Source organism: Mastomys coucha, unplaced genomic scaffold (assembly GCF_008632895.1).
Source record: "Mastomys coucha isolate ucsf_1 unplaced genomic scaffold, UCSF_Mcou_1 pScaffold18, whole genome shotgun sequence".
NCBI classification, from domain to species: domain Eukaryota; kingdom Metazoa; phylum Chordata; class Mammalia; order Rodentia; family Muridae; genus Mastomys; species Mastomys coucha.
Genome location: NW_022196900.1, coordinates 10,414,964 through 10,423,971, shown reverse-complemented (window position 1 = coordinate 10,423,971; position 9,008 = coordinate 10,414,964). Strand labels below are relative to the sequence as shown.

Here is a 9,008-nt window from a genome sequence, read left to right as displayed (position 1 = left end):
AAAAAAAAAAAAAAAAAAAAAAAAAAGAAACTTCAATGGCAGGTGTTCCCATAAAGGATCCTTATCTTCTTTGCTATCCTCCGTTACCACGGGGAGACACCTACCTATTTGCCTCTGCTGAGTTTGGTGTACCCAGCAGCACATCCTACAGGCCCTTCTGGTGTCTTTTTGCATTTTTTTCAGGAGTTCTTGTGGAATGACTTAGGTGTAAATGCTGCAGGGCGGGCCACCCATGTTTATGATATTTTGTTACTTTCTTTTCAGATTCCTCCTCCAAGGTTGATTTTTCCTCTTGTGATTCATCACTCCCCTTGCCTGAGCTGCCTGTCTCAGACTTTTCTGTCAAGGGGTAAGTATTCTCTCCTTTGGCTGCAATGGCATCATCCCTAGTTTTTGTACATTTTCTAGGAGAATAGAGCACATGATTTTTCCATTCATATTTTTTTTATAAAAATGTACTGAAAGTTATTCAAATCATAAATTGAATAAGAAGTTTACAACAAAAATACTTACATGTGTTTCCATTAGAAGTAGTTTTCTAGTTAGATATTCATTATCTGTCACTAGCTCCACAGGTTCACTGAGAGTCAAAAACTAAAATTTTTGTGTTAAGTTAGCATTGAAGTTTTATACAGATAAACCGAGTCAATATGTTATTTTCTGTCCTTGCATCTATGATAAATCATTCTTTCCCTTTTATGACCTTTGGTTAATTATTTTATAGTCTCTAGGAATGTGTCCCTAAGTTCTAAATGCCTGATTTTTCTCTCTCAGAAGCAATTACCTCTTGACATACAAAGATTGGCAGAGCTATGATAGCAGATTTTATATCAGAGAAGGCTTTAAGAGGAGACTTACTATAAAGGGCTTAATAATTACTAATATAATTTTAGGAATTCACATAAAATCATCATTAAGAAATCATCAGTTTATCTATATAGCACTACAAGACAGACAGTGCATCTTCATTGATCTGCAGAAATCTGCTCAATAGGGTAGGCTAATGACCAGGGATTATATAATATTAATTGTATAAGGACAGAAACGGCAGATCAGCTGCAGGAATCATTTCCTGAGGTTTGTCTTTTGGGCCTTGCCTCTCTCTCAAAGGTTCTTTCATCGTAGTTTCATGGTGAAACATCTCTGGAAGATCACCTGCTATCTTTTAGCCTTTATTAGATGGCTCCTGACAAAGTTTTTTTATATATATGATACATATATATATATATACACACATATATATACATATACATATGTACCATATATACATATGGTACATTCTAGAAAAGAATCAAATATATATACATACATATATGTGTATATATACATACATATATGTACATGTGTATGTATATATATATATGGTACATTCTAGAAAAGAATCAAACATATATATATATGAATCATATATATGACAAATTAAATTAAAATTCCTATGTATAGGTTTTCATTATAAGCCTTTTGTTATAAGTTTAAAGCTAAGTTTTGTTTATGCAGATTCTTTAACCGCACCCAATGAACTTACAAATTAACCTGTGACAGAATCTATTTACACAATAGCCTTAAAAGATTTCTTGAGAAATTATAGAGATTCAAGAGCGGAAAGCTGTAGAACCATAGAGACAAGGACTTTAGGATCATTTGCATTTGGGGTGGCAGAAGTTGTTACAATCTGCAAGAATTTGGAACTTGAGTGTGCCATCTTTGGCTATTGTGCTATACTGAGGCCAAGCTCAATAGGACATCAAGGCTTTGAGAAAAATCTCTGAGTCTGAGAAAGGAAGGAATGGAGTCCAAGGAGGAAAGGTGGTGAAAGAACTCCCCATAGGAGGTTTAGACAGTGAAGAGACAGAGAACAATGTAGCCATAAATGACAAAGGAGGAACAAGCAGGACCTCCACCTGAGGGACTGTCCCAATATCATAGAAGCCAAAAGGGCAGAGAAGCTACAAGACCTTGTAGGCATCTCTGAGGGTGAGGCAAGAAAACTTGCAATGTCAGGGCCCAGGAGGGCACTAGGTAGAGTGCAAGTAGCTCCAAGGGGAAGGGGGCAAGGAAAGGCTACAGACCCTGGTGTATGTAGGAAGCTTCTAAGAGGAGGTGAGGGAGTTCCAGGAGAGCTGAGAGGAGTCATGAGGGAGCAGAGGGGTAAGTGTCATGGTAACAAGAATTTCAATCTGGGGCATCCCCAAGCAACTGAGAGACTTGTCAGAGAGAAATGCCCCAAATCACAGAGAAGAGGCATTCCTTTCCACATGATGAGGGCCCAGTAGGGTGAAAGGAAGCTTCCTGTCATACTGGTGTGGCTTTCATAGCAAAGGTAGACAAAATAGGGAGCTCTGTAGTGACACCTAGTAGAAGTGGGGAGACAAGTAGTTAGAGAAGGTAGAGGAGAAAACAGTTGGAGAGGTACCAGTGTCTTAGTACGTAGAATTGCCCACGTGGTGGGTGTGTTATGATGTCATCCCACCTCCACCCCAAGGGGCTTTGCAGGAGATGCCTATGTGGTGGGTAATTGAAGGGATATGGCCATGTAATCAGCAGACCAAAAAGGTGTGAGGAACAGCCATGTGGGGAGAGGAAGAGGAGAATGGAGGGAAGGGAAGCAAGGGTGGATTATGTGGAGAAGAGCCTCATGGAGTAGGGCAGCCCATTCTCTGGGCTGAAAAGTTCAGGACAGAAGATGGAGTATGTCAGCCATACACTGTAATAGGTAGGGACTGAGGGGATGGCTGGGAGAACCCAGAGGCCATACTTTAGTATAAAACCCATAGAAACATTCATGAGGCCAAGTGTACAACTTGAAGACAAAAGTCACAGTGTAATAAATGCAAACGTATAGAGAGACGGGTTCTCTGAGTTTCTGAGGGATTTTCTTGGAATGCAGTTCATGAGTGCTGGGGTGGTAATGCTCTTGGAGTGAAGGATGGAGTGTACTCAAAGTGAAGAAGAAACAGGGAGAAGCTGCTGCGGAGAACAGCACTATGGTTTCTGATTGCTAACCGCATCTGCAGTGGGAGATGTTTTGGTTTCTTTCGTTCTTTTTTTTTTTTTCCTCCTTCCTCTTGCTGGACCAGTTCTTGGCTATGTTTTCTCCTCAGTTAAGTAAGAGTGGTTTCAGGTTAGACACTCGATCCTCTTCACCTTGGGAGTCTTTTCACCAGGAGGTCTGTGACCGGCTCCACATCCAGCCTATCATGCTCAGCTTTAAGTAACTCTTTGTTTCCAAACAGTGGGTGGCTTCAGTCCCACCTGCTGTGTTTATGAAAAAGAGGGACAGGATATGTTTATAGAGCCAGGTATGGTGAGGTCGGAGGGGTGTTTCAGAGGTACCAGCCATAGGATGCATAGAATAGGATAGAGTTTATTTAGGACGTGGGAAGGGGAGCTGAGAAGGGAGTAGAGGCAGAGAAAGACAGAAAGAGAGAAAGAGGAGAGAAGAGGTCAGACACGTGTAGAGAGAGGGGGAGAGGGGATGAGAGAGGGAGAAAGGAGTCAGAGAGGGGGTGGGGTAGAGAGAGTAAGAGAATAAGAGAGAGAGGAGAGGCCAAGCAGCCCCTTTTATCCGAAGCCAGGCCTACCTGGTTGTTGCCAGGTAACCATTGGGCAGAGCCTAGAAGAAATGCTAAGGCCGCCCATTTCAGGTTTAATCCTCCATAAGGCAGGGGAATTGTTAGTGCATGCCCTTTCACGTTTCTATTTTTATTTTTATTTTTATTTTTGTGGGGGGTTGTAATTCCATGAATATCCAGTCCTGCCTTCTGGGGCAAATAATTGGAAACATTTAGAAAATTGGTTCCATTAGATATTGATCAGTCACTCATCTTCGTAAGTATTTCATATAATATCAGTTTGACCCCTTTTAAAATTCATATTCTCTTTGAAAAAATTTCCTCCTTTTAAAATATTTACTCATTCTTCAGTATGATTCTTTAAACATTTATTAACTGCTTTCTTCCAGGCACTAGGCTAGGAATGAACTCAGTGTTAAATAAGGAATGATTCTGCTCCGGAGGTATTTACAAAATCTGTAGCAGTGGCGTCCAATGGAAAGGTTCACAATGATGACAATGTCTTTATTTACACTGTTTCATATAGTAGTCACTAGCTATATTTGTTATTGAGTAGTTAAAATGTGGTTACTGTAAGAACTAAGCATTAATTTCATATGTTTTTCAATGAATTAATATTGTACTTAGAGCATAAAGGGTAGAAAAACAAAAAGATGTATATTTTTGTTACTTCTGTTAAGGCTGTAATTAAGTAATTGGTTAAAAGTTCTTAAATACATTGGGTTAATTGTAACTGCCAAGGTATACATATATGTAAATTTGCAACACACACATATATTTGTGCATGCATCACAGTTATATGTTAATGGAAGGGCCACAAGTTTCTCTTGCCAGAGATAAGGAGAACAACTCCCCTTTCAGCAAGCAGGAAATTTCTCCAAGCCCCTGAGGGAATGGGGGTTTTTGTTTAAATGCCTGAGCTTGGGTAAAGGCATTTCTTGGAGAACCAGACACACCATTATAGAATATTGCAGTTTTTTTTTAATGTAGATTACTTTATCCAAAGAGATAAAGCTTACAGAAAAGGTAGACAAATATTACTGTGTATATAGACAAATGTACGTGTTATACATATATAACATGAAAATTGGATCATGAAAATAGAGCATGAGACAATGAGAGGTTTTGAGGCTTTTTATGTTGAAAGTAATGTCAATTTCCACAAAAATGCTAATATTATTAATTGATGGTCTTGACTATCCACCCTCAAATTTTAGTATTCTGCAGTTTTCTTTCTTGCCCCTTCTCTACCCAGGGAAGCCTAGTCAATATCTGTTGCCCCAGACAAATATGACACACCAGAAATAGAGGAAAGCAAAACATTTTCCCAGCTGTTGAGTTGCAGGAAGCCTTCTGGGGGATATCCATTACCAAGCCATATAGGGGTGTATATTGTTTGTTGATATTATGTTGTTATACGTTGTTATTGGATTCAGGGCCTCCTTAGCTGCTGGGGGTAACTCTTTAATTAACGTGATTCTTCTCTTCAATCTCCAGGCTGCTGGAGGACATGTATGCACCACTTGTGGATTGTTATTATTCAAGGGATTTTTTTTCTCATGCCTTTAGACCAGACAGGCAGCCTTTAGATCACCACAACTCTCTATTCCACCCAACTCTGGACTTTATATACAGACTTATATTATGCCTGCCTATAAGGTATTTCATCTTGGCATTTTCTTTCTTTTTCATAACAGGCTTAGAAAAAAGCATCATGTTATATGGGCAAGGCTTCCCAAGCACTGAGGAAATCATAGGACCTTCCTTGGGATCCAAGAAAACACACCCTTGGGATCCAAGAAAACACACACATACACACACACACACACATACATACACACACGCACACACACACACACTCACAGTATTTGAAACTCTGTAGTTACATTTCTGCTACCCAGAGGAACAAAAGCTAAAATCGGAAATCATTTTAATCTAGAAAAATAAAAAGACACACATGAGATTTTGTGCATGTATAAGTTTGTGAACTATAATTTAATTCTTTCCCATTATATATCTTGTGAAATGCCACTAGGGAGTATATTTAACTAAATACATTACTAGGTAGAGAAAGAAAATAATACACTATCAGAAAGCATACAGAAAGGAAACGGAGAAGAAGAATGGACTATCACATTTCTATTCCTTTAATGATCTTGAAATTACAAGGTTTTGTATACATGTATACATGAATTTGCCATAGTGCTTATATGCATATGTACACGCCACAGTGCAATATACATATATGTGCCATAGTGCATGTTCACATGTGTGTGCTGTAGTACATGTATACATATGCATGTACAGAGACCAGGAGACAACTTGAGGGACTTGGTTCTCTCCTTTTGCCATACGGGCCCTGAGGAGAAAACTCAGATTGCCAGTGTTGTTTGTAGGTGTATTTACCCACCAAACCATATCCCTGGCCTCAGATTTCTACTCTTGTTTGGGGAAAATAAAGTTTATACGTAGGGTCACATGGTCACATGGCGTGAGTTAAGATGTTAAGTTTCTTTCTTTCTTTCTTTGTTTTTTTTTTTTTTTTTTTTTTTTTTTTGGTTTTTTGAGACAAGGTTTCTCTGTATAGTCCTGGCTGTCCTGGAACTCACTCTGTAGACCAGGCTGGCCTCGAACTCAGAAATCCACCTGCCTCTGCCTCCCAAGTGCTGGGATTAAAGGCATGCACCATCACTGCCAGGCTAGATGTTAAGTTTCTAATTCATAAAAACTATGATTTCTTTGAAGAATTGTTGTAGTTTTAGAACTTTTTTGTTAGACTCTGCAAAAGGAGTAGGACAAATTATATTACAGCCACTGCAATGTCAAGAAGTGACTTTCTATAAGGACAGGATTTGGAAGTGTGACATTATGAGAAATGTCTAAGATGGTGGAAATTCCTACCACTAATCTAAAGAGAATTGCCCCTGATTTCTACAATACTCTTCTACTTTAAATTCATTTTCAAAATTATTTTACTATCACTTTTAAACACACAAATGTCACATGATAGGATATTAAAAAGCATAGTGAATGTCAGTCAAAAGAAACCCACACCCCAAGGCAACAATTTCTTAAGGCAATGTGTATTACACATGGTTAAAAATTTCAATGTTTATAACCATAGGAAGATGCTAGCAGACAGCTCAGTGGCAGTGCATACAGATTCATTTCAAGAATGCAAAATTCCTCTCTGGTTCTCAATTATACAGTTGGCTCAGTCCATAGAGTTAAGAAGAATTTATTGGGAGTCACCAGAAAGGGAAAGGCAAACATTTTCCACCTGATGTCTTCTGCATATAGGGTTCACTAACCAAGAGAACATCTATCTTGCATGTAGAACTAAGAGTGGACTCAACCAAGTGAACACAGTATTTTTATGTACTGTTGTATGGGGATGAGAGACCTATACAGAAATTACTAACAGGGCTACTTAAGACAATGTCAGTGTGAATGCCAGCATCACATGACAGTTGAATGTGGTCCCTCTGCCCACCTCTCCCATGAAAAGCTCTTTTTTTTTTTTTTGGTTTTTCAAGACAGGGTGTCTCTGTATAGCCCTGGCTGTCCTGGAGCTCACTCTGTAGACCAGGCTGGCTTTGAACTCAGAAATCCACCTGCCTCTGCCTCCCAAGTGCTGGGACTAAAGGCATGTGCCACCATGCCCGGCCCATGAAAAGCTTTTATAGAAAGAAACCCTAGTGATATTTTTGAAAGACCATTAGTTGAGAATCTTAATTATATAAGTATAAAGTCTTACATGGTGTGTGTGTGTGTGTGTGTGTGTGTGTGTGTGTGTGTGTGTGTGTGTGTTTTAAGCCTAGATATTTTTATGTGTCTATTGGATCTCCAAGGACTATTACATAAGGAAAAAAGAATAAATGGGCCTGATTATATCTTAGATCTGCCAAACGGAAAATCATTTGCAGAAAGAAAAACCCTAGTGCTTTGGTTTGAATCCCTACCACACTTTAACATATGCACACTATAGCACACCCACTTGTGAAGGTGCCTTTTTTTTTTTAGCTCATGTCCCAGGTGTTATGAGTATTTGGTTACTGGTCATATGATTATATGGTCCTTTGTATATTTGTTGGCTGGGAAACCTGAGACAGCATCCACCTGCACACTCAGTTGGTTTCAACAAGTCCTTCTCTGTTTACCTCATAGGTTTGTTTACACCAAAACCACATAATTCCCTTAGGACAACTCTAAATATAAAGGTTCACTGTAATCTAAGTCCTTTCCCTCATCTCAATGTAAAAGGTAGAAATTTAGACTTAAGATAACATTGATCACTATGCCTAATTTCTGGCAAGCCAGAATCCACAAATTGAAGTACTTAATAGGGACTCCGGAAAATTAAAAGGTAAATATCAACATGCAAAAGTCAGAGGAGTCTTGAGACACCAAAGTTACCTCTCTAAGAGAGACACTTCCAGACGATAGCCCCCACACCTTGCATTGCTTTCCTCTTGTATCTGTGTGTGTACTCATCGAAATGGGAATTGTCTCTTTAGGACTTTATCAAGATACAATTGATTACATTCCAAGAGAGAAAAGTTAGAAGTACTGAATTAAATTAAAACATAAGTTAAATACCACAATCACAGCTTTTAGTAGACAAAGAGACACAGGGATAGCTCAGTTGGTAAAGTGATTACTCCAGAACTCACTTAAAAATGCTAGCCTTGGTGATATATGTCTGTAATCTCGACACCGCGGAGGTGAAGACCGGGAGATCCTTGATGCTCTCTGGCTAGCCAGTCAGGCCTCAATAAGAGACCTCGTCAATGTGTTATTATGAAGATAACAACAAAGGTTGTCTTCTGGTATACACACATGTAGTCTCTCAGACACAAACACATATGTACATGCATGCATCTAGGCACACACATACATAAAAACAGACAAAGAAGAAAAAGAAAAAAATCTGTTGCTAAATTTTAGAAGATTTTAAAAAGGCAGGTATTGTTTTAGATAGTAGGTTGATACCATTACTACCCAATATTTGATTGGAAGAGGGTATAAAAGAAAGATTAAGTAACTCAGTTGTGTGAGATGCTTCTAAAACATTCTTTGGGAGGTAGGAATATAGAATATATTATCCATAGAGTAACTTTAGGTACTTTCAATGAAGAATTGGGCAAAGAGTCAATACTGTAAGCAAAATAAAGGTGAACAAGATTAGGGCTTGAACAGCATTCTAGAGTAAAATAAAAGGCTAAAATAAAGGGAGCATTGCTTTTTCTTTCAGTAAATTCATTCCATATTAATTGAGAAAGGTAGTCAGAACAACTTAGAATATGAACTTGCCAGACCCACTAATCTGTTTAGTATGCCACTAGATGTAGCCCGCGCGGTCGTCTCGCCAGCAAGAAGACACGCGGACACACTAGGTTCCTTCTGAAGCAACGTTTATTTGTCTTCATCCATAGG

At 38.8% G+C, this 9,008-nt stretch overlaps 1 protein-coding gene across 1 annotated transcript in view; it reads left to right on the top strand.

Annotated features, from left to right (window-relative positions):
* Baat (bile acid-CoA:amino acid N-acyltransferase) overlaps positions 1 to 9,008 on the top strand; it is a 24,797-nt gene that overhangs the window by 3,108 nt on the left and 12,681 nt on the right. Inside the window, exon 2 of the mRNA XM_031376765.1 lies at positions 265 to 349. The gene's annotated coding sequence lies outside the window, so the exon portion shown is untranslated. The remainder of the gene's footprint in view (positions 1 to 264; positions 350 to 9,008) is intronic.